At 40.3% G+C, this 22,095-nt stretch overlaps 1 protein-coding gene across 6 annotated transcripts in view; it reads left to right on the top strand.

The window, feature by feature from the left end:
- Marchf8 (membrane associated ring-CH-type finger 8) overlaps positions 1 to 22,095 on the top strand; it is a 99,925-nt gene that overhangs the window by 25,717 nt on the left and 52,113 nt on the right. The window lies entirely within an intron of this gene.

Here is a 22,095-nt window from a genome sequence, read left to right as displayed (position 1 = left end):
TATATCTTTTCCATCCCATTTTTTTCTTTTTGGTGGTACTAGTGTTTTGAACTCAGGGCCTCCTGCTTGCTATGCAGGCACTCTTTTATCATTGAGCCATACCTCCAACCCTGAGTTTTGCTCATTGTGTTTGATATAGAGTCTTGTTTCCTGCCTGGATGCAAGCCTGAGCACAGTTCATCTGTTAGGCTGCCCAATAGTCAGGATTACAGACAAGTACCACTGAGTTTAGCCACTGATTTAGATGGAGTCTCAAAAACTGTTTCTGCGTGGGCTGGCCTTAAACTGTAATCCAGCAATTTTAGCCTCCCAAGTAACTAGGATTACAGGAATGAGCCACCATGCCTGGCCCATCCTCTTACTTTGACCTGTTCCTTTATATTCAGCAAAGGACATCAGTGTAGACATGAGAGGTTGATTTAGCTCCTTCTTTTTCCACCCTAGGCTTACAATGTCTATTTAACATTTATTTAATCTAGTCACATTTAATGTACTTAATGATTACACAGTTGATGCAATTTTTTTTTTTTTTTTTGTCAGTTGTGGGGCTTGAACTCGGCCTGGGCACTATCCCTCAGCTCTTCAGCTCAAAGTGAGCACTCTACCACTTGAGCACAGTGCCACTTCCGGTTTTCTGAGTGGTTTACTGGAGATAAGAATCTCACAGAGTTTCCTGCCTGAGCTGGCTTTGAACTTCGATCCTCAGATCTCAGCCTCCTGAGTAGCTAGGATTACAGGTGTGAGCCACTGGCACCCAGCTGATGCAAGTATTTTGGAGTCTTTATCTTCAAAAATTTCAAAATTGGTTTGTAACCCTAAAATGAATATTTGAAGTGCTTTTTAATATCCATGTTACCAGCTCAAGTCAAACAAAGTAACTTTCTACACACACACACACACACACACACACACACACACGCACACACACACACGCACACACACACACACACACACGCACACACACACACACACACGCACACACACACACATACACACACAGAGTCTTGCTGTGTAATACAGGCAGGCCTCTTATTCACTTTGAGTCTAGGTGATTTCAAATTTTTGATCCTTCTGCTTCCGTCTCCCAAGTGTCAGGTTATAGCTAGGCCATCACACAAGGCTTCCAGCCTGTCTTTTGTTGGTGACTTGCTGCTTAAAAAACTTAGTGCAACACTGCCAAGGAGGCTGGGGAGGCCTCAGGGGGGAGCAGAGGGGAGAGGGTGGTGACCTCCAGCACCACCTTTCTGGACCTTTCCATCTCTCTGCTCAGTACTAGGGCTCCCCGAGTGGGGGTCCCCTAGTTTATGTGCTATAAATATATCGGATGTACATAGAGATCTATTTTCTCTAAAGCATTCCCCTCCCTGCTCTGTTCCCATGGAATCCCAGTATTCAGACTGACTGTTCTAGCCCTACTACTGGGCCAGCAGGAGGTAGGGTGAAGCCTGTCCACCAGGATAGGGGTTCTTGGATCCTTTTTCCTGTGAATGGAGAAAGTTTATTGGAGACCTTCAATAAACTACTTTCTGGGCTTTTTCTAAAAACAAAACAAAACAAAAAAAACTTAGCAGGGCTGGGAATGTAGCTTAGTGGTAGAGTGCTTGCCTAGTATGCATGAAGCCCTGGATTTGATTCCTCAGTACTGCATAAACAGAAAAAGCCAGAAGTGGCGCTGTGGCTTAAGTGGTAGAGTGCTAGCTTTGAGCACAGAGGCTCAGAGACAGTGCCCAGATCCAGAGTTCAAGCCCCAGGACTGGCAAAACAAAATAAAACAACAATTTAGTGCAAAGGTGAACTTCAATGTCTCTGAGTGCAAGAGATGTCACATGCCTTGTGGAGAAATTACTTGTAAGCCTCCCTTTGAGTTGTGTGGTTGCCTCCATCAATAAATTAGCATTATGTAGAAAGAAATTCATTTCACACATAAAACAAGGATATCTGTTGATTGACTAAAGAGTTGTGACTGAATGTTCTCAGGAATATAAGCCTGTATTTCCTTGAGGAGCCGTGGTTCCATCTGTGCTAAATAACTCAGTATTTGTCATGATATATATGGAGTGTTGCTCATATGAGTAATAAAGGATTTTGTTAGTTTGCTGATTGTGTGTGTGTGTGTGTTTCCTGCTACTCTTCATTTTTTTAGGGGTAATTGAGTCATCTATCTATCTATCTATCTATCTATCTATCTATCTATCTATCTATCTATCTATCTATCTATCTAATCTATCTAGTCGTGGGGCTTGATCTCTGGGCCTGGGTGCTGTCCATCAGCTCTTCATCTCAAGGTGAGTGCTCTGCCACTTGAGCCACAGCACCACTTCCGGTTTTCTGGTGTTTAATTGGAGATAAGAGTCTGATGTACTTTTCTGCCTGGGCTGGCTTCAAACCCCAATCCCCAGATCTCAACCTCCTGAGTAGCTAGGATTATAGGTGTGAGCTACTAGAGCCCTGCAATAATTGAGTATTTCTTATTGTTGAACAAATTACTTCTTTGGTGGTTATATTTGCAGCTAGAATATGCATCCTGTCATGTCCTTGTATATGTAGTGATACAGACTTCTCATAAAGTGCAAGAACTTTGCATTATCATAGTACATTCCTATCCTATCCACCAAGCTGTAGTTCACATATTCTTTATGTATTATCATAAGTTCCTAATAGTTATCTGTGAGTTAAACATTATCTTTTAAAGAAACTAGGGGAAGAAATTGACAGATAGATGTTTTGTTTTAGTGTTAGGGAATGAGCTCAGGGCATTCTTCATGCCAGGCAAGCGCTCTGTCTTTGAACTTATGCCACTAGACCATAAAAAGTTCAAGTCTAGGTTAGCCTCAGTTGTGATCCTCCTACTTATGCTTCCCTGTGTCACTGGGGATGACAGGTGCATACTGCAGTAGTTGAGAGACAGTCTTAGAAACTGTTAATGCCCAGGCTGGCCTCAATCCATAGTGCCCCATCTCTACCTCTCAAGGAGCTAGGATTACAGGCTTGAGCCACTGCTCCCAGAAAGAGAGTGCTAAATCTCAAACTGTCCTGACCATGGGGAAGCTAAGAGGGCAGCTAGTTTATAGTGCTGACTCTCACTACAGGCTGAGTGACTGACAACACTGGGCAGCTCTAGAGGGCTTAGGGACTAAGGCAGAGTGGGATGGGGAAGATAACTGGTTAGTCAATCAGGAAGTGGCTCAATCTCCTCCAAGTTTACTTGGCCAGGGTACATTCTATGCGTAAGTAGGAGAACCAAAGCTCAGGCTGGCCTGGGCTTAACACCAGACTCTTTCTCAAAACGTATAGTGTAACAAGGGGGTGGAGGTGTGGCTCAAATGATAGAGCACCTGCCTAGCAAGCATGAGGTTCTGAGTTCAGTCCTCAGTAATGTCAGTATCTCTTTTTTTTTTAAATTGTGAAAATATGGTACAGAGGGGTTACAATTACATGAGCAAGGTAAAGAGTACATTTCTTATCAAACATTGTTGCTTCCTCCTTTGTTTCCCCTTCCCATCCCTTCCCATCTTCCCCCCCCCGCCTCCCTTCTTCCACCCCCCCAGCACCAAAGTTGTAAAGTTCGTTTTTCGACATAACGTCTTGTACATCTCATTGTTGCAATGGGTCCACCTGTATCCCTATTAACTATTTTTTCCCTTCCCCGCTCCAAATTATACCAACATCAAATACAGTGAAAACAGGAGTTGTACTGTGGGGGAGGGATATACAAATCAACAAAGAAATCATCTTATAAATATGTTAGAAACAATAGCAAGAGGGGCTGGGAAAGTGGCTCAGTGGTAGAGTGCTTGCCTTGCATGCCTGAGGCCCTGGGTTCGATTCCTCAGCACCACATAAGAAAAAAGAAAAAAGCCGGAAGTGGCGCTGTGGCTCAAGTGGTAGAGCGCTAGCCTTGAGCTGAAGAGCTGAGGGACAGTGCCCAGGCTCAGAGTTCAGGCCCCACGACCGGACCCCCCCCCCCCAAAAAAAAAGAAACAATAGCAAGAAAGAAAAACCATTTGAGTCTTTACCTTGGGGTTCATTTCACCTAACATCAACTTATGTGACTGTTTCTGCTTGTCTGAGATATATACTAATTATTGCAAATAAGGGAAACCATGGGACCTACGTTTCTTTGGGCAGTATCTCTCGTTTTGTTTTCTGTCTTTCACTTCTTCTTTGTGATGTGTGTGAAACTCTTTAGTAACACTTCTGCTGTTTGTGGAGGAGCAAAAGTAAATGCACGCTAAGTCTACTAGTTCCTTCAAAAGTTCCATACATTTAGTCTACAAGTTCGTTCAAAAGTTTCATACCAGTTGTTAAGTTCTGAATTAACTGCCAGTACATACTTAAGAAATTGGTACATTTAAGTAAATTGTTTCATTAGTTTCAGTCTTCCAGAAAGGAATGACATTATGACTGGTTATGAAATTAAAACAGTTTAAAATTGAGACTAAGTAGTTGAATCAGGCTGTTCTGGGAAATGCTGAAATGAAGCTACTATAATATAGTGCCAAGGTTGAGGGTCAGTGATGATCACTCTAATCCAGAATAAAACAAGGCTCCTCTGCATGCAGCTGCTACTGCCACACCTCCAGGGAATCTTCCTTCAGGAAGGTGCTCATCAACTGGATTTGCAGGGACTGTTTGTGGGGTAGTACCAGGCAGGCTCAGACTCTCTACTGGTAGGAATGGCAGTTTTGTTTCATTATTAAGTTTTAGTGGAACTGAAGCTTTATCTGTGGGCCTTAAGCTTGCTAGGTAGGAACTCTACCACTTAGCCACATCCTGCAGTTCTTCTTTTTCTTCTTTTTTTTTGTTGGTAGTGGGGCCTGAACTCTGGGCCTGGGCGCTGTCCCTCAGCTCTTCAGATCAAAGCTAGCTTTCTACCACTTTGAGCCACAGCGCCACTTCTGGCTTTTTCGGCTTATGTGGTGCTGAGGAATCAAATCTCATGCATGCAAGGCAATCACTCTACTACTGAGCCACCTTCCCAGCCTACCTTGCAGTTCTTTTTTTCTTTGATTTGTTTTTTAGATTGGGTCTTGTGTTTTTGCCTGGGGACAGCTGCCAACATCCATCCTCTTCCCTTTATATCATTATTACATGTACTCCTTCCTTTGCCCAAATTCCTACATGTTCCCATGTAATCCCAATCCCTGATTTATTTGCTGAGATGGAGTCTTGCTAACTTTTTTTGCCTGGGCTTGCCTCCAACTGTGTTCTTGATCTCAATCTTCTTAGCATGTGCCACCTACCATACCTGGGCTCTTTTGTTTTGTATGAGACAGAATTTTTCTCTGTAGTCTATATTGGCCTCAACACTTGCAATCCTTCTGTCTCAGTTTCCAAATTTCTGGGTTTTCAGGTGTGCTCTACCATACCTGGAATTTTTTTTCTCTTGAGGATAGTCTTGATGCTGCTGAGTACTATGGGAAGTTCTACAGCCTATGCATGGGAGTGGCCCAGACAGAGTGAGGGTGTTGATTCTGCCTGGGAGAAGATGAGCATCCTGGTGGTTATCAGCAGCGCACAGCAGTGATGATGCCAGACTCTGTGGGGTGGGCCTGAGCAGGAGTGATGATGCTTGTGCTGACTGACTGCACTTGGCTTCTTCAAGAGCAAGCACTTATTCTGAACAGACTATACCTGCTGTCTGCATTGAGCAGAAATACTTCTGTTTTACTGTTTATTTAGATCAGGAAGATCTAAATTTGTAAATCTGAATTTGTAAAGTCTTCCTATGCCTTATCCCTAATCCTCTGCATTTGCCTCCTTCCATCATCATCCATAGAAGTTTGTACTAGGACAAGACTAAAATGATCTAGTAAAATGTATATAACTCTTAAGGGTAGAGTGAAGCAGATTTATTTTGGTTTCTTTCTTTTTGTGCCAGTCCTGGGGCTTGAATTCAGGGCCTGGATGCTATCCTTAAGCTTTTTTTGCCCAAAGCTAGTGCTCTGTCACTTGAGCCACAGCTTCACTTCTGGCTTTTTAGTACTTAATTGGAGATAAGAATCTCATGAACTTTCCTGCCTGGGCTGGCATCCAGCTGAGATCCTTAGATCTCAGCCTCTTGAGTAGCTAGGATTACAGGCATGAGCCACTAGCACCTGGTTTGGTTTCTTTTTTAAAAGTGTGTACTTATTTTCTACCATGTTCAAATGCCCTTTCATCATGGAGAATTGATTACTCTGTATGTGTGTGTGTATGTGTGTGTGTGTGTGTGTGTGTGTGTGTGTGTGTGTGTGTGTGTGTGTGTGTAAGTGTAAATGGCTTTATCATGAAGATGGGGAGGGAATTATGTACCGTTTTCTTCTATTCCACTTTGTCTTGTTTCCTTGCATATTTAAATATATCCTATCATTGTAGGTCTTTCATAAGACACTTGAGGCTTTAGGATCATTAGTTGACTTCAGAGTTCTTCCCAAGAAAACTAGTTGAGTGGCTTAGATTTGACATAGTTCTAGGACTTAGCTACCCTGCTCGTGTCAGCTGGTCTCCTTGTGTCTGTCCCGTGTTCCTCTTGAGGACAGAACATTTCCTCATCCTCACAGCTTTTCTCTATTTCTTACTTTCTGTCTGTGATGCACTTGTGAACCTTGAAGATTGTCTTACTCCCATGTATTCTTTCAGCTTTATCTTCCTAGAAGTGCCTGTACCCACTGTGGACTCAGCCCAAGTTGTGCTGATGCCACATGCTCAGCCAGCTTTCCTCAGCCAGCAGCTTGCTGTCTTGGGCAAGTGCTTGTCTGTCTGCCAACCCCTCCCTTGACTGGCAGCCAAGACACAGGACATGCATGTGTACCTCTAAGCTGTTGAGTTCCTTTTAGAGCCATGAAGGCTATGAAAATGAGAGCTCTCTAACCTAGAAAAGTAGTGATCATATTGCAGAAATAAGTTTAATGAATTAAGAATTTCTAGGTTGCTTATTCTTGTGTGAAAGTATGCTTAATGTGCACTTGAAATTTGTTTCTGGGATTCTGGCCAAGGAGGAAGAGAAGGTTAACAGTGATATTTATGAAAGTCTTAATGTCAGAGATTTAATGTTCACATGTACTGAAGTAGTATCAGTATCCATAGAGCACCTTCAAATAAGCGAAAAACAATTCTTTATATGTGTGAGTTTAGTAATACAAGAAAAACGGCTTTAAATATTAAATATTTCTTAAATATTCATTATATTGTGTCCTGAAAAGTCAATGAAAAGTCTTAGTATGTTTGCAGATGGTCTACCACCTGCAGATGGTGATGTCTACCATCTACATCACCTATGTATCACTGACTAGTTTGGCTTTTAATTTTTCCTTTGTTTTATTGTATTATTTGGCAATATTAGGGTTTATACTCAGGGTCTTAGGCTAGCTAGGCAGAAGCTCTACTGTGAGACATGCGCACAACTTTTTTTTTTATTGTTAATAAGGTTTGAGCTTTTAAAATTACAGATGTATAGCACTATGCCTAGCTTTTGTTTGTAGAGATGGGTCTTGCTATTTCTAGGCTGGTCTTGAACTGTGATTTTCTTAATCTCTGCTCTGGAGCAGCAGCTGGGATTGTAAGCATGTACTACCATATCTGTCCCTTTATTTGTTCTTTTTAAGAACCTTAAGTTTAAAGGCACAGGCAGAGGGACACAAGGAGGCCTGCTAATTGAAGAAACTAAGAAAAATCTGGGCTAGTCCTTACAGCTTGCTAGTAGTAGCATAGGTTCTGGGCTTAGTCTTGTTACTGGTCATCCAGTCTTACCTTTTGCTGGCAAGGGACCCTGCAAATGCTAGTCCACTTCCATGACTCAGTTTCCTCATAGAGTTTCCCTCATAGGGTTGTAAGGATTGCTTTTTTTTGTTGCTTTAGTACATGGGAGTATGTGGAAGTAAGCTCTGTAATGTATGCTTGTGCTCAGGCTCTTGAGTGACAATCCAGGTCTCAGAAGGGTCCTCTGACTTAAGTTCTAAGCTTTTTTTTTTGGTTAGTCGTGGGGCCTGAACTCTGGGCCTGGGCACTGTCCCTCAGCTCAAGGCTAGCACTCTATCACTTGAGCCACAGCACTACTTCCGGCTTTTTCTGCTTGTGTGGTGCTGAGGAATCAAACCCAGGGCCTCATGCATGCGAGGCAAGCACTCTACCACTTAGCCACTTTCCCAGCCCCAGTTCTAAGCTTTTATACTGTGCTGACTGACTGTGATTTGTGCAGGGTGTTCACTGATGTCTGATCCTTTGATTTGTGCAAGGTATTCACTGACTTCTGGTCTCCAGCTGTTAGGACAAGGCTGAGGTTGTAGCTCCTAACATTTGAATCCCTCCTGAGTAACTGCCACTGCTACAATGATTGCATTTAGGCTGTACCTTTTCTAAGACATATTTACTTGGAATATTGATACAATTTTAAGGATTTGTTAAAGTATTGATGTGACTTTATTGTAAATTCTATATTCATTTTGTACTGACTTTTGCCACATATTTCTTCCTTTTTGGCCTCAGTATGTTCTACTTTGCACATATTTTTCAAAGTACTAGTTTTAATTGAAAAAGAAGAAAATCAGTGAAGATAGCAAAGGTGGAAGTTCTTTGGTGATTGTGTAGCCGTTTCCCTTCCCTTTATCTCCAGCCCCACTGTGAGTAGTTTCAAATGGTGTTGCACACCCATGTGCACGTGTTTGTGCATACTCAACCTACTGCTCCTGGGGAAAGAGAGGAGAGCAGCCATGAGGCCTGGCAGTTGAGTGCAGCTCTGTTCTCAGTGCAGACATCCTGTATGGGGCAGAGTGATCTCATGTCTACTGCTGCCAGCATGGCCATCACACTGCTGCTGTTGCTTCCTGGCCTGTGGATTCCTTGAGGTTCTGTTAATCTACAGAGCTTCTTTTTTTTTTTTTTTTTTTTTTCTGGTCATGATGCTTGAACCTCAGGCCTGGGCACTGTCCCTAAGCTCTTTTGCTCAAGGCTAGTGCTCTACCACTTTGAACCATAGCTCCACTTGGATTTTCCTGCCTGGGCTGGCTTTGATCTGTGGTCCTCAGATCTCAGCCTTCTGAACAGCTAGGATTACAGATGTGAGTCACCAGTGCCTGGCTACAAAAGCCTTTTTGAAAAACGTCTTTGGCTTGCCTTGCTGGAAGACAGGTTGTCCTCCAAACCACTATGTTCTATGATCTGTGGCTTTCCTATTACCAAACCTGGGTTCCTTCTCACAGTAAGTGTCCCCCTCTCCACTTCCCAAAATTTCTAGGTTCTTTTTTTATAAATTGGTCCTTGGCTGGCCTGACCTTGCTAATATCCCTCTAGGATCTCATTGTCTTTCTTGGAATTGGTCCAGTAAAGGCTAGACGACATGTTTCAGAGAAGTAATGTGTGAAAGTAATTTTGAAAAAGGAATAATTAATGAGGGGTTCAGCTGATACCAAAATACATTAGAATGACAGTAACAGGCAAATGTATCAGTGATATTATACATATATAAGCTATTGTTAGCAGACTCTCTTTGCCCTTCCTCTTCTTCACATTTTAACTGAAGTCCATTGAAAAGAGAAAGGAGGCATGGCCTAAGGACTTGATCTAAGGTGTCTGTTAATCTGTTCCCAGTGTTAGTCACTGTTGAAAGTGCCTAAGGAGTGGATACCTCCATGGATAAGCCCCCAGAGGGCTGCTTTAGTACAGGTGCATGTCTCATCATCTTAGCTCTTACCCCACTGAGAATGACCTTGAAGCCCCACTGGAGCCAGATCTATCTTTCCTTTGTCAGGGGCTCATGTGGGTGTTCTGTTCACAGTCATGCTTTAGACCTGTCCTATTTCTTTAGGCACAGACTTTTGTTTTCCTACTGCTATCATTGAGCTAGAGGTCTACAGAGGATAGCATCACTAGTGTCATACTTTAAGTGTTGTTATGGTAACTAGAGGTACCTGTTGGATAGGCCAGAGACAGTGTTGGGTAGGTAGAAAGTATTGAGATGAAGGAATTGATAAGGAATCAACATTAGGGAATGGATATTATTAAGAAGGATCCGCTTAACTGGGTGTCTGTGGCTCATACCTGCAATCCTAGCTACTCAGGAGGCTGAGATCTGGATTGCAGTTAAAAGCCAGCCTGGGCAGGAAAGTCCGTGAGACTCTTATCTCCAATAAACCAATAGAAAACCAGAAGTGGTGTTGTGGCTCAAGTGGTAGAGTGCTCGCCTTGAGTTGAAGACTGCAGGGACAGTGCCCAAGCCCAGATTTCAAGCCCTGTAGCCAACCCCCCCCTCCAAAAAAAAATGAGCTGCTTGAGGCTGAGGGTATAATTGGATCATAGAGCACTTACCTAACAGGGCCTGGGTTTGGTCCACAGCACCTTATTTCTCTCTTAACTCCCCAAAATAGAATTTAAACACCTTTCGTTGTTAATGGATATAGTTTCAGTGTTGCAAGATGACGTTTCTGGAGACCCATTTCACCATAATCTGAATATACATAACAATATTTAACCCTGTACATATAAATGATCTTTGTCTGCCCCATCCCTAATGATGTACTTGGCTCTATGTCTCTCCATGTTATACTTGGGCTGGGATTTGACCCAAGGTCTTACAGATGCTAGGCATCTGTTTTACTGCTGATATACATCCTCAGCACTTTTTTTCCTTGGTGGTACTGAGTATTAAACCCAGGGCCTTTGGGTGGCATGCTAGACAGGTGCTCTACTACTTGAGCTGTGCCCTGATGCTCCCAGTTATGATGACTGTTTTCTGTCTTGTATGTTTTTGTCTTCCTTGATTTTGTTTCTTATTTTGTTCTAGAGTATATTCTTGGGAAAACTGTTTTCCGACTTTTCGCCTGCCCCAAGATACTATTATTCTCCCATCTGATTTGTTTGATTTATCAGAATTCTCACAGAGTTTTGGTGTTGTTGAAAAATCTGATTTCGATTTGATTTACAACCTTTCATAATATAACTACTGTCTCCCTGCAGAACAATTTGTCTTTGGTATCTTAGATCTTTATGGTAATAAAAATACATTGGTGAGAAGGTGGAAGGAAGGGATGGTAGGGGAAAAACAAAGGAGGAGGCAACAATGCTAGATAAGAAATGTACTCATTACCTTGCTCATGTAACTGTAACCCCTCTGTTCAGTATTTTTACAATAAAAAACAAAAAAAAGCTGAAAAAGAAAAAATACATTGGTATGGACTTTTTGTTTTTTTAAAATTCATTGTATCAGGAATTAGTTGAGTATTCAGCCTAGGAACTTGTGGGTTGTTGGGATTTTTTTCTAATTATTTCCCTCCCTGTGCGTTCTCTATTCCTTTCTAAATTTCTTTTGGGACAGATGTTGGCATTTCTGGATAGATCTGCAGATAGCCTTATTTGTACAAGTCCTTATGTTTTCTCTGTCTCTTCTTTTCTTTTCTTTTCTTTTCTTTCCTTTTCTTTTCTTTTCTCTTCTTTTTTGGGTCCGGTTGTGGGGCCTGAACTCTGGGCCTGGGCACTGTCCCTCAGCTCTTCAGCTCAAGGCTAGCGCTCTACCACTTGAGCTACAGCACCACTTCTGGCTTTTTTCTTTTTGCTTATGTGGTGCTGAGGAATCGAACCCAGGGCCTCGTACATGCAAGGCAAGCGCTCTACCACTGAGCCACCTTCCCAGCCCCTCTGTCTCTTATTTTCTGTTCTGCTTTTTTGTTGATACTACTTTCTAGACAATTTCTGCTGTTTAATTTTCTAATTCCTGTGTTGAATTTTTAATTTCCTTATTCTTAACTGCATTATCATTTTTAATTTTTATTTTTTCTCTTTCATAGGTTGTGTTTTAGCTTTTATGGATATTAGATTACTGATATCTCTAAGTATTGATAGCTCTATTTTAAAGCATTTTGAAAGTTAAACTTTTTTAGTTCCCCCATTTTTCTTCTTTGTATGTTTCATGTTTGGTTCCTTTCCTTTGATGATCTTCTGAGTTTGAGTACTGAATAAGAAAAGGCCAAGCAGAGTTTCTGTGAGGTGGGAACGCGGAGGTTAGGTTGTAGTAAACTGAGTTTTACAGAATGAGGAGGTGGAGACTGTAGGTGCCTGAGAATGTTTGGTTATAGAGGGAAAGAGGATAGTACCATTGAACAGAATTTATTGCTTTTGAAGGTGAGAGGAACAAAATGTACTTACTGTTCTGTTCTGTTGGATTTTATTATTTGTAGTATTGCCTAGTGATGTAAACGACCAGTTGTCTATATTTTCCTTGGGGAACTGATGTAGAGGGAGCTCTAGGAAAGAGAGATGAAATGGAGGGAGGAGCCTGGCTGACAGAGTGAGGAAGCCAGGAAGCCTCATGCTTTGCGGTCACAGAATGTAATTTACTTACTTAATGCAAGGATTAGGGCCTGAGGGTAAGTTTGTAAGATTGGTGGGGGGAAATTGAGGAACTCTTTAAACAGTGCAAGTGCCTAATCTTCACTGTCAGATCCTGGGCCTGGGGGCTCTTTGCATGGGCTCCCCACATAGCAACATCTGTTCAAAAGAACAGTCCATCCTCCTCTGATAGAAAGCAGGCTTTTGCACTGTTTTGGAACATGGGATTTCTTTTAAACCATGACCAAAAAGAAAACTACATCATTCACTAAGATCTCTTGATTATTATTAGTATCTGTGTTCTTAAAAGACAGTAGTTCTGCCACAGGTATGTTTCTAACATAGCATCAGGGACACAGGTACTGAAAAAAGCCATGTGAACAACAGAGAGTTTGTGAATGTAGACAGATGAACAATAAGCAAGTACTATCCTCCTCTTGTCTACTGTGTTGTTAAGTAAGCAAGTACTAACCTCCTCTTGTGCACTGTTTTGTAAGCCAGCACTAACCTCTTCCTGTGCACCATATTGTAATGCTATATTCCTGCTTCTAGACACTTTATGTTCTAAGTTACATCTCTCTTGATGTATAAGGCCATTTCATTGCAGCAGATTTTATAGGAAATTTGCTAACTAAAAGTAGCTTGAGAACAATAGGTGTGTGAACAGAGGAAGAGCCACTTCATAAATGAGGACACAGAGCCAGTAAATGAAAGCATAAATCATCACTTAACATCTTAGAAATAAAGGAAAGGAAACTGTTTCAATAACTTTTTCAATAAAGTTCTACAAAAACCAGGTTGGGCACCTGTAGCTCACGCTTGTAATCCTAGCTGCTTAGGAGGTTGAGATCTGATGATTATGGTTTGAAGCCAGTATGGCCAGGAAATTCTTTGAGATTCTTATCACCTGTAAACCACCAAAAGGACAGAAGTGGAGCTGTGGCTCAAGTAGTAGAGTGCTAGCCTTTAGCATAAAACCGTAGGGACAGCATCCAGGCCAAGTTCAAGCCCCAGGAACAGCATACACAAAATTTTTTTTTTATAAAAAAAGATAACTTTCTGTTCCTTCTACCACACATATTTTATAGTCTTTTGTTTTCATATTCATTTATTTTTAATTATTATTGTATATAAAACCTTATTTTTAAAATGTTAATTTTATGCTTGGAAAGTCATTCTTTTAGTTTCTTAATGTATTAATTTGCAATTGAATTTAATGTTTTCCTCATGTGCATAGATTTTTGCAGGTTTTTTCTTTTTCTTTTTAGCATTCAACTTTTATATCCACCCAAATTCATTTCTATCAATGAAGTGTAAATCTTCGTTGAGATTCATTTATTTAGTAGCGAGTTAGTTGCCTCTTTTGTTGGCTTTTGAGTTCTTTAGTACTGTTCAGTTGTTTTCTGGACTCTTTAGTCTTGTGCTAATTCTTCTCTGTTTAATAATAATTGTCTCATAAGTTTTCAGTGTGTAATAGAATATATCTCCCTTGTGCTTCCTTCCTAACACTTTTGATTAATGGGGGTGGGGGGGAAGAGGGAAGGTGTGTGGTGTGTGTCCTGGGGCTTTAACTTAGTGCCTGGGTGCTGTTCCTGAGCTTTTCTGCTCAAGGCTAGTGCTTTACCACTTGAACCAGCTTTTTGGTACTTTACTGTAAGAGTCTTACAGACTTTCCTGCCCAGCTGGCTTTGAAGTGTGATCCTCTCAGATCTCTGCCTCCTGAATAGCTAGGATTACAGGTGTGCTAGGGTTACAGGTGTGAGGCACTGGCACCCAACGATTAACTCCTCTTTTTTTTTGTTTGTATAAATTTTTTATTGTGAAGATACTGTACAGAGGGGTTACAGTTACATGAGCAAGGTAATTAATTAGTACATTTCCTATCAAGCATTGTTACTTCCTCCTTTATTTTTCCCCTAACATCCCTTCCCTCTCCATTTCCCCTACTCCTCCCTCCCCGCCAAGTTGTAAAGTTTGTTTTCAACATAGTGTCATGTACATCTCATTGTTACAATGGGTCAACCTGAATCCTTATTTCAGCATTTTGTTATTTCCCTTCCTCTCTCCAAATTAGAAAAAATGTATATACAAGATGCAGGGCATTGGAATCAAATACAGTGAAAACAGAGGTTCTACCATGGGGGAATAACATACAAAAGAAACAAAAAAACCCCACATAGTATATTATGTATACATTAAAAACAACAGCAAGAAAGATAAAACCTCTTGTGTCTCTATCTTGGGGTTTATTTCGCTTAGCATCATCTTATATAGTCATATGTACATAGCTTTTGACCTTTTTTGCTTGTCCTAGACATATACTAGTTATTTCAAATAAGAGAAACCATGGGATTGTTGGGTTTTTAAAAACAGGTTGCTGAGTAAGAACCACACCATGCACGTGGTGTTCAGGTAAGGTGTAGGTTTATTCATTGTTCCGGCTGGCATCAGGCTGTGTTGGCACTCCACATGGCTGGGAACAGGCTGGGAAAGAGGGCATCTGGCCCTGGGCTAGGCCTTATCTAGGGTAGGGGCCGGGAAAGGTGTGGCCATATCGAATCCAGATGTGACCTCAGCGGATGGAGATGAGACCTCTTCCAGGTGTGCCAGTTGCCTAGGTAACACAGGTATTGGGCAGAGACTTTGCTTCGAGGAGGGTGGAGTCTGCTTGCCATCCAGGAGCAGACCTTATAGGGACCTATGTTTCTTTGGGCCTGGCTTACTTCACTTAATATACTTTTTTCCAAGTCTTTCTATTTCCTAACAAATGGGGCAGTGACATTCTTTCTGATGGAGGCATAGAATTCCATTTTGTGTGTGTGTGTGTGTGTGTGTGTGTGTGTGTGTGTGTATCACATTTTCTTGATCCATTCATCTACTGAGGTTGGTTCCATATCTTAGCTATGTTAAATAATGCTGTGATAAACATAGTTGTGCTGGTAGCTTTAGTATAGCCTTGTTTGTGATCATTTGGGTAAATGCCCAAAAGTGGGATTGCTGGGTCATAGGGGAGCTTTATGTGGAGTCTTTTGAGGAATCTCCATACTGCCTTCAAAAAAGTGGTTGAACAAGTTTACACTCCAATTTAGGATGCAGTAGGGATCTCTTTTGACCATATCCCCTCCAGCATATGTTGTTACTAGATTTCTTCATTATAGCCATTCTAATTGGGGTGAGGTGGAATCTCAATGTTGTTTTGATTTGCATTTCTTTTATGGCTAGAGAAGTTGAGCATTTCTTCATGTGTCTATTGGCCATTCTTATTTCCTCTTCAAAGAAGTTTTTCTGAAGTCTTTAGCCCACTTATTAATCAGGCAGTTGTTTCTTTGAGGATTTGTTGTTGGGGGATTTAATTTTTTGAGTTCTAAGTTTATTTTAGATATGGATATGAGGCCCTTCCTTGTCCATTGTAGATTAATTTATTCTTTTTTTTTTTTTTTTTTTTTTTTTTTACGGTCGTGGGGCCTGAACTCTGGGCCTGGGCACTGTCCCTCAGCTTATCAGCTCAAGGCTAGCACTCTACCACTTGAGCCATAGCAGCACTTCGGCTTTTTTATGCTTATGTGATGCTGAGGAATCGAACCCAGGGCCTCATGCATATGAGGCAAGCACTCTACCACTGAGCCAACTTCCTAGTCCAGATTAATTTATTCTTAAACAAAATTTTAGAACATTCTGTCACATTGTTTTGTTTTTTGGGTTTTTTTTTGGTCGGTTGTGGGGTTTGAACTCTGGGTCATTTTGTCAAATTAAGTCTTTTAGAACTCTTATTAGGTTTATATTAGATCTGTTTTAGCTTGAGGAGAACATACCTTTATATAATATTCAAATATATGCCCAACTCATTTTTTCCCTTATACAGTATTCAAATACACACTCAAACCATTAAATGCTTTTCATTAAACTTTTTGGTTTTGCATTATTAAATCTTTCATATTTGTTTGTTGTTGTATAAGAATGTTGTAACATACATATGTATATGCATATATAGAGTGCACTGAAATACATTACTGACTTTTATACAAATGTATATACTTTAACTGACATTAGCAAGTCTTAGGATATTTTTTACTTTAGTTTTCCTATTGAACAATAGTTAGAGATAGGATCTTGCTCCATGGTCCAGTCTGGCCCTGAATTTCTGGGATCAATCATGCCTCAGCCTCCCAATGGTTGGGATTACAGGCCTGTTTAAGTTGTTACTATATTTGCAGAAAAATGTAATCATGCCTTAAAATATAATTACGTTATTTTTCTTTTTAGTTAATTAGAATAACCTTTTCTGTATATGTTGTATTGGTTTGAGATAGATACTATTTTTAATGTTACTAGAAATTCTCCATTGCTGCCTTTTAAAAGTCTTTAAATTTTTATATTGATGTTGAATTCTACCATTTGTGTATAGTATCTAAAGATATGAATGAAAATTCTACTGATTTTTCTTGGAAAACAAATTATATGCTATGTGTTCAGGCATCACAAATATGCTATGATTCCCAGTGTGTATTGGGAATATGCTTTGATTTCTCTCTTTCTTTTTTTTTTTTTTCCTGTCAGTTGAGGGGCTTGAACTCAGGGCCTGGGCACTGTCCCTGAGTCTCTTTGTGTTCAAGGCTAGCGCTCTTACCACTTCAGCCACAGTGTCACTTTGTTTTAAGTGGTTAATTGGAGATAAGAGTTTCATGGGGACTTTCCTGCCTGGGCTGGCTTCAATCCTCAGATCTTAGCCTCTTGAATAGCTAGGATTACAGGTATGAGCCACCAGCACCTGGCTTGCTTTGATTTTTTCCCACAGACCTGTGATGCCCAGTATGCCCCCCTTGAATCCCCTGTGTATCCTTGTCTTATGAATGTACAGTTAGAAATCAGAGGATAGAGTAAGGTGCCACAGGAGACTGGCACCTTGATACCTCGGGCAGAGAGACAAGAGGATCACCCTTCCTGGGGTAATTGCTTATCATGGAGCTGTGCCTGGTATTCTTACCTTCTGGATCTGGCTGTTACTTTGTCATCTGTGTTTGTCTATAAACGTTGTTGTTGGGATGGGCTTGACCATCTGGAAAGCACAAGGAACAGTGATTGTTAGGCCATGCTGGCTGTCCTCATGATCAGGCATCTCCTTGCTGTCAAGTTGCCTAAACATCTTAAATAAATGGTACAGGGGATTTGAGGTCCCAGTTTTGTTTTATTAGATTGAAGCATAAGGAAACAGAAAATAGTCCTGAAAAGACAAAGCAAACCAACAGGCCTATAGAAAGCAGTGAGAAAATGGCTGAAAATGCTTGGAAAAGCCTGCTGGCAGATGTACTGTGTACCACGTACTAGAGCCTTCACATTTGTGCACATAGACACAGTCCTATTTGGTCTTCACAGTAACTTTGTGAAGTGAATAGAGACTATTTCTTTCTTTCACAGAGAAGAAATAAGAGTTGAGAACTTCATCAGTTAGTCTAGCTTCACATAGTGCCAAGATGTGAACATGTGTATGTCTGTGTGTGGGTTTGTGCTGGGATCAGGGCTTGAACTCAGGGCCTTGAATTCTTACTCAGTGTTTGTGTTCACAGCTAGCACTTTTCAGTTTCACTCATGCCTCTAATCTAGCTTTTTTTTTTTTTTTTTTCCTGCCCTCCCTGCTTCAAACCTTAACCCTCTGGTCTTAGTCTTCTGAGTAGCTAGGCATATAGGTGTGAGTCACTGTTGTCTGCCTTTCATTGCTGTTGGTAATCTAGATAAATTAAATTAGACAGCAGGAGATTAAAAATAGAAGCATTTATCTTAGTCTGCTTATTCCCTATTTTGTTTAAAATAGCTTTATTGACATACAGTCTTCATCCATTAAAAGCCACGGATTTTTAAAGTTTAATAATTCTGTGGTTTATAGTTTGCTTAAGAATTATATAGTTAGGAAGTGGCGCAGTGGCTCAAGTGGTAGAACACTAGCCTTGAACTGAAGAGCTGAGGTACAACACACACGGCCAGAGTTCAAGCCCCACGACGAACACACACACACACACACACACACACACACACACACACACACACACACACACACACACACACACACACACACACACACACACACACACACACACACACACACACACACACACACACACACACACACACACACACACAAATAATTATATAGTCATCACCTTAGTCAATTTTGGATTATTTTCATTACTTAAAAAAAATCCTTTCAGAAATGACCCTAGCACTTATATTCACCTTACTTTAGCCTTTAGAATCTATTCAATTTTTGTCTCTGTAGATTCATCTACTGTGGACATTTCCTACAAATGCTGTCATATGGTCTGTTATGGTCCTTTGTGACTGGCTTCTTTTACTTAAAATAATATTTTTTCAAGGCTTATTCATATTGTAGCATGTATCAATACCTTATTTCCTTTTATTACTGAATATAATTCCACATTTTAATGATCTAATTATTTGATGTACATCTGTGTTGTTTCTGATTTTGAGCTATTAATGGATAGTGTTGTATAAACATCCATGAACAAATCTTGGGACAACATTTAGGTGTAGCCATGTTTTAATTCTTTCGGGAGTATATGACATGTCATACAGGACATGTTCAGCATTTTGAAAATCAGCTTGCTTTCCAAAACAGCTACATACATTCTCACCTGGAGTGTAGGAGAATGTCAGTTTCACTACATCCTTGTTAACACTGGAGACTTGTTTTTAATTAGTATATAATTAAAATGATATCCCATGGTTTTGGTTTACATTTCCCTTGACTAATGATTTTGACTAGCTATTTTTCTTTGAATTGTCTTTTTGTTACGGATAGTGAGAATGTTTTTTGTATTCTAGCAACACATCCCTTAGCAGATGAATGATTTATGAAAATTTTCCACTGTTTGGAAAGTATGTTTTCTCTTTCCTCTTAAAATTTTTTCTTTCAAGCCGGGCGCTGGTGGCTCATGCCTGCAATCCTAGCTACTCAGGAGGCTGAGATCTGAGGATCGCGGTTCAAAGTCAGCCCGGGCAGGAGAGACTGTGAGACTCCTATCTCCAATAAACCACCAGAAAACTGGAAGTGGCGCTGTAGCTCAAGTGATAGAGCGCTCGCCTTGAGCTGAAGAGCTGAGGGACAGCACCCAGGCCCAGAGTTCAAGCCCCATGACCGACCAAAAAAAAAAATAATTTTTTTTCTTTCAAAACTTGGTACAAAGGAGTAAATAAATTAATACAATGATACTGGACTAATGGTAGAGTTTTAATGGAATAGAATGTAGAGTCTAGAAATAAACTCATAAACTTTTTTTTTCAAACAAATGATATTTGTACAATTGAATAGCCACTAGAGTAGGGATGATGCTAAATCTCTTTCTCATAAAAGTAGACACCATATAATAATAATAATATTATTCTTCAAAAAAACCACCATTAGCCAGGCACTGGTGGCTCACGCCTGTAATCCCAGCTACTTAGGAGGCTCAGATCTGAGGATCACAGTTCAAACCCAGCCTGGGCAAGAAAGTCTGTGAAACTCTTATCTCCACCAGAAAACTGGAACACTGTGGCTCTAATGATAGAGCACTTGCCTTGAGCTGAAGAGCTGAGGGACAGCACCCAGGCCCAGAGTTCAAGCCCCACGACTGACAAAAAAACAAACAAAAGTCAACCTGGATTATCCATTCATCCCAGCACAATTTGTTAAAAAGAATCTATTTTCCTCCATACCATGGTCTTGTTGAAAACCAGCTGACTGTAGATAGATGGGTTTATTTCTAGACTATAAATTCTATTATACTTAAACACTATTCTTAGTCCAATACAATTGCCTTGATTTACCCTTGCTTTATACTAAGTTTTGAAATTGGGAAATGTGAACAGTTTTGGCAGTTTTGAGCCCTTTGAATTTCCATATAAATTTTGGGACTAGCTTATGAAATTTCTGTAAAGAAATCTGCTCAGATTTTATGGGAATTATTTTAACTCATTAGGTCTATTCAGGGAAAACTGGCATCTTCGCCCTTTCCCCCTTTTTTGTGGTACCGAGGATCAATTCTAGGGCCTTCCATTGAGCTATACCTTCAGTATGGGAGAATATGAAGTCTTTTGATATGTGAACATGAGATTTCCATTTGTAGACCCACCTGTCTTTGTCAGTCTAGTTCTTTAGATATATTTACTTTATAGATGTTTTGTATTTTGCAAGTTAATAAGTTTATGTCTAGATTATTGAGCATAGTGCAGAGGGTTAACTCTCTTAAAATAATGAAGTGACTTTATATAAAATAGATAATAGAAATTATGCAAAAAATTGAGACCCAGAATCACAAGAAATCAAAGAAAGGTTGGACAAATGGGACTGCATGAAATTACAGAGCTTTTCCATGGCAAAGGACATAACTAGCAAGATCAATAGAAAGCCCATGGATTGGGAGAAGATCTTCACTAGCCATACAACAGACAAGGGTCTCATATCTAAAATATACCTGGTACTTAAAATTTTAAATCCCCCAAAAACAAATCTTCAAAGAAACAACTGCCCAATAAATAAGTGGGCTAAAGATTTAAAGAGAAACTTCTCTGAAGAGGAAAGAAGGATGGCTAATAGACACATGAAGAAATGCTCAACCTTTCTAGCCATAAAAGAAATGCAAATCAAAACAACATTAAGGTACTACCACCTCACCCCAGCTAGAATGGCTATAATGAAGAAATCTAATAACAACAGATGCTGGAGGGGATGTGGACAGAAGGGAACCTTACTACATTGTTGGTGGGAGTGTAAACTTGTTCAACCACTTTGGAAAGCAGTATGGAGGTTCCTCAGAAGACTCCACATAGAGCTCCCCTATGACCCAGCAATCCCACTTTTGGGCATTTACCCAAATGATCACAAACAAGACCATACTAAAGCTACCAGCACAACTATGTTTATTGCAACATTATTTACCATAGCTAAGATATGGAACCAACCCAGATGCCCCTCAGTAGATGAATGGATCAAGAAAATGTGGTATATATACACATGGAATTCTATGCCTCCATCAGAAAGAATGACATTGCCCCATTTGTTAGGAAATGGAAAGACTTGGAAAAAAATTATATTAAGTGAAGTAAGCCAGGCCCAAAGAAACATAGGTCCCATGGTTTCCCTTATTTGCAATAACTAGTATATGTCTGAGTCAACCAGAAAAGGTCAGATAAGTTGATGTTAGGGGAATGAACCCCAAGACAAGTATTCAAAAGTTTTTTGTTTTTGTTTTTTTTTCCTTTCATGCAATTGTTTCTAACATATTTATAAGATGATTTCTATGTTGCTTTGTATGTCCCTCTCCCACGGTATAACCCATGCTTTCACTGTATTTTGATGCTGGTATAATTTGTGGAGGGGAAGGGAAAAAACAAATCGTTTAGGGATACAGGAGGACCCATTGCAACAATGAGATGTACAAGTTATTATGTCGAAAAATGAACTTTACAGCTTTGGTGGGGGAGGGGAGGATCGGGTGGGGGGAAGAGAGGGATATGGGAACGGATAGGAAGGGGAAACAAAGGAGGCAACAATGCTTGATAAGAAATGTACTCGTTATCTTGCCCACGTAATTGTAACCCCTCTGTATGGTATTCTCACACACAAAAAATATAAAAAAATTGTTTGAGTAATACCTATCTTATGCTTTCATATGACCCTTTACATAAAAAGTGTCATGGCCTGCTTTGTGGTTTATAAATTTACATTTATCCAAAATACATCTGTCATAGGAGAGGGCGTGCTTCCAGCAAACTTACTGGTCTACTCTTTAGAGGAGGAGA

This window comes from Dipodomys merriami, unplaced genomic scaffold (genome assembly GCF_024711535.1).
Source record: "Dipodomys merriami isolate MVZ:Mamm:240054 unplaced genomic scaffold, mDipMer1.0.p SCAF_14, whole genome shotgun sequence".
Taxonomy (NCBI): Eukaryota; Metazoa; Chordata; class Mammalia; order Rodentia; family Heteromyidae; genus Dipodomys; species Dipodomys merriami.
This window is presented reverse-complemented; position numbering and strand designations above follow the sequence as displayed.